Below are 4,352 nucleotides of genomic sequence, written 5' to 3' on the forward strand. Positions count from 1 at the left end.
AAAACACTCAAGCTATGACTCAGTGACATGATTACAGACTTTTAGTGAAGTTTGTGCTCGAAAGAAGTATAAACAGAGCAGAATAGCATTTCTGATACTCTGACATTTATGCAGTCATTGTCTACAGTTCATCTATCATAAAGGAAGAAATAGTATTCCTCAGGGGGGATTCATTCTTCATTTGCAGTTTGATGAATATTTACCAAGTCACCTTAATCCAGTCTCAGAACAGAGACAAGAATGCATATACAAAGACAAGAGTTTTCCATAAAGACCCAAGGAAAGGAGAAAATGAGAATACAGCTCCTTATCTACTCCATGCACTTCCAAGAGTATATTTATAATTTAGAAAGAGTAGAAAGTGAAACTCTCAGTGACATTATATTGGTGCTGAAGTAAAGCCTGATAGATTTTGGATTTGCTTTATTTTTGCTTTGTTCATCATGTTAGTGGAAGAATAATACCAGTTTTTACCTTCAAATAAATTTCCTGCACATTAATTATTCAGACACATTGAAGCAAAATACAGCATTAATGACTGATAAAACTTTCTAAAGATGATGATTTTCTCCTGAGATTTTTTTTTTTGAGAAATCAAGCTCACGTGATGAGAAGCAAAAAACAGTTATGGATCAGAAGATAGGTAAGAAGTGGGAAACAAAGAGTAGGAATTAATTATTATCATTATTCAACAGGGTGAAGGTTAACATATCAGGAGCTCTTAAACCGTACTGCAAAAGAATTTTAATGGTCCTCTAAAAGTGAATGGCAGGCAGGTAAAAAATTGCATGGGAGTGTTGAACAATAAATATTTCTCTGTTTTAGGTATAGCGATAGAAAGTACTCCTACATGTGGGGTTGTAACAATCCAGTGCTAGGGAAGACAGAATTACCCCTAGAAAAATAGACAACATTCTATTGGCATAAAGATGTCCTTTAAAAATGTAAGCTATTTTGCTTTTTGAATGGAAATGATTCCCACCTCTCAAAACAAAATAAATAAATCCTTCTCTAGTCTGGAAAGTTCTAAAGCAGAAAATCTACATACAAGCACAGAGAATTACACTTACTTCAGATATTTCTATAAATGACTAACTGTTTAGGTGTGGGAAAATCTTAAAATGGTTTACAAAGCAGGCTCAGAAATTTAAAAAGGTATTTTGTATAGCCTTACTGTCTTTGTATAACATTCATAAAGAAAGTTTCAGAAGCAATGTTGGAAAAGATAACAGCATTTGGGTTCTTTATAATGATCTTCTAGGTAGTTAGTACATTGTATTCTCTTTGGAGCATGCTTGTATAGCTAGTCCACAAAGGAGCTATCTAAATAGAAGATACACAAGAAGTGGTTTGTGCTGCACTTTTGTCTTCTTCAGACTGGAATTTCGACATTGAAATATATTTTTTGTATTCCTTTAGAAATAAGTTTGCATATTTTTATAAGACAATGCAGAATGTTTAAAAAAGTTGTTTCCACTATGACTAAATTTTAATAAACAACATTCAGGACTCACCTCACTGCTATATGATATAATTTAATTCAAACACCTGTTAATACTCAAAAATGAAAGTATGATCCTTCATTTGGATACAGATTACAGCAGGTAATTCTACATAAAACTTGAGACATAATCTAACTAATGGTAATTTTTAAAAAGTATTGTCCCTTCAAACAAATAGTATTGTAAACTTTCTGCAGATTCCTGACGATCAGAGAGAAGATACTGGTTTAGATAGGCCACCACAATCTGCATGTTTCCTTCCTGGTAACTCAGGTATGTCATTTTCTTTTGGGTGCACAGGATATATTTGATCATTTTGCAGTTATTGATTAACACCTCAAAGCCATCTTCTTGCATATCAGTGGTAGATAAGAAGTGAAAGAAAAAGAGCAAAACAGGATAATAGCCAAATTGACCCACAGCCAGACAGAGCAGAGAAGCTGCTGCAGTCTGCTGAGAAAACCAGATGTTTATGCATAGTTGCACACACATGCATAGGTACACAAACGCCTACATTAGCCATAAAAGAAAACATTGCCAAGTGTTGAAATAAATTTTTAATATATTTCAGAGCTGGTTTTTTGTTTTGTTTTGTTTGTTTGTTTTTAATGAGGAATAAAATAATAGTATCCCTGGCATTGAACTGGTATTGATGTAACCACATCTAGAAAAATACGTGGTCAAAATGGACTCCTGAAATTAAATAATAAATTAATAACAATACTATTTAGTTAATATGCTATGTATAGGATAACTTAATATGCTGTTTATAGGATAGAATATAACTGCTATACTCTTGCTTGACTAATGTTTTTCTTCACAACCTTTTTCAAAAGCACAACAAAAGAAATTTTGTCTGGAGAACCTTGTGATTTTTGTTTACACTATAACTTTCAAATGGATTCATAATGCCATTCTTCTTTTTATAGATGCCAAAGCTGCTTTCTTTCAAAAGTATTTTAACTACATCACTTTAACAATCGCCAAGTCTTTAACCTTGTGTTATTACTTCTAGTTAGTTTCACTAAGATTTAAAGAAGTGTAAAAATTAAATAGGAGTCTGAAGTTATGATGAATCAGTAATTTGCTCATATATGCATATATAAATTTATGCTCATATGTATAAAAATCTAAAGAAATACTTTCCGTATATAACCCTTGTAAAATTTAGTCTGGGAACTGAAAAACAAACTGCATTAATTTGTATTGCTTTGTTTGCACTTCAGCACAGCAGAAGAAATCTGTTCACTTAACAGCTGCCATTTTAATACAGACACTTTTCCAGTGTCTGTATTTTCCTTTAAAGGTTATCTCAAAACACTTATCAACATCCAATAGACAGTTGCACAAGTGCAATGCTGTAATTGGAAATCATTTTCTCACACTCCCATGTTGCTGAGATATTCAGTTAATTGACACTATTAGTAAAAGCATCTGTAATGAAGAGTACTGTATTTCCATGCAATAAACCGGATTCATTAGTGTGTTGTTAAACACTGTGGTTTTGAAGAATGGATAAGAAGCTGCAAGAACAAAGTACTTTCCCAGTTCTTGCTTCATTAAACAGTTTGAAGGACTTCTCCAAAGGGCACAGCCTTGAATGCGTAGGTTATCTCAACTAAACCTCTGCACTGAAGAGCCTACTTCATTGGGAGAGACCCCTCCCTGCCTGTATGTGAATGATAAAAAAGAACAAAAGATTCAGCTCTTTCAAACAGAAGACATTCATTGAATCCAGATTCTGCATGGAGGTAGACTTTACGATGCTTGAAGCACAACAAAACAGCAAGGAAATAATTTACTCTAGTGTTACCAAGTTGGAGACTGAAAGCTCTCCTGTTTGAGGGAGGATTGTTTTGAAAGCAGATGAATCAAGTTAATTAGTAGTGTATATATTACAGATCATGAAATAGGCCTTCAGGATTTTAAAGTACCAGCATAATACTATGAAAATGCAGAATGCACTCTACATTTGCTTCTATTATAATATTTTTTAATGAAATGAAATGAAATGAGATGAAATGAAATGAGATGAAATGAAATAGGGATGTGATTAAATGACAACATAATAACCTCTAAGAGCAAACCCCTACACAGAAATCTTTTACTTTAAAGTATTATTACCTAGGTTTTCAAAATGATGCTAAGCTTTCTGCAAGCAGCAAAAGCAAGAAAAGCAAAAATACACTGTCAGTCTTTGCCAATGATAAGCTTGACAAAGGTAATCCGGCTAATAAGGCTCTTTGATCTCATCAGCACTGGTGGAGAATGAATGACAAACATGAGTAAGTTTCAGATACAGATATTACAGATGTGAACTTCAAGTCTGCCTCTGTTCATCCAATGAAGTATGTGATTCCAGAAAAAGAAAAACAGTAGAGATTGTAACTAAACAAAAATAAAATAAAATAAAAATAAATAAATTAAAAAAAAAATTAAAAAAGCATTTTTAAATGTTCAGTAAATATAAGCAATGCTTAAGGGTTTGTCTTCCACTCTTAACATATGTTAAGATCACATGATTTTGCAGTGGACCTGATTTACAAACTCACATATTAATAATAATGATAAGATTCCTTTCCAGATTTGTTGTGGAGAAGAGGTTCATGTCCATGTTTATGTGTTTGTGAGGGTTTCTTTCTCCTTGGCCCAAAAGCTTTTACATTTAATTCTTTTCAGTCCACTTTAACAAAGGGATAGACGTCTCAAGCAAGCTCATTATGTTGAGTTTTCTGCAAATTGACAAACTGGTATGAAAACATGAAGGTATCTTAGAAGAGGGAAAATCAGTGCCATAAGAACTCATATTAAACCCTAGAAAGTCTCTACCACATCAGGAAATGAAAGAGA

Source organism: Sturnus vulgaris, chromosome 2 (genome assembly GCF_052056855.1).
Source record: "Sturnus vulgaris isolate bStuVul1 chromosome 2, bStuVul1.hap1, whole genome shotgun sequence".
Lineage (NCBI taxonomy): Eukaryota > Metazoa > Chordata > Aves > Passeriformes > Sturnidae > Sturnus > Sturnus vulgaris.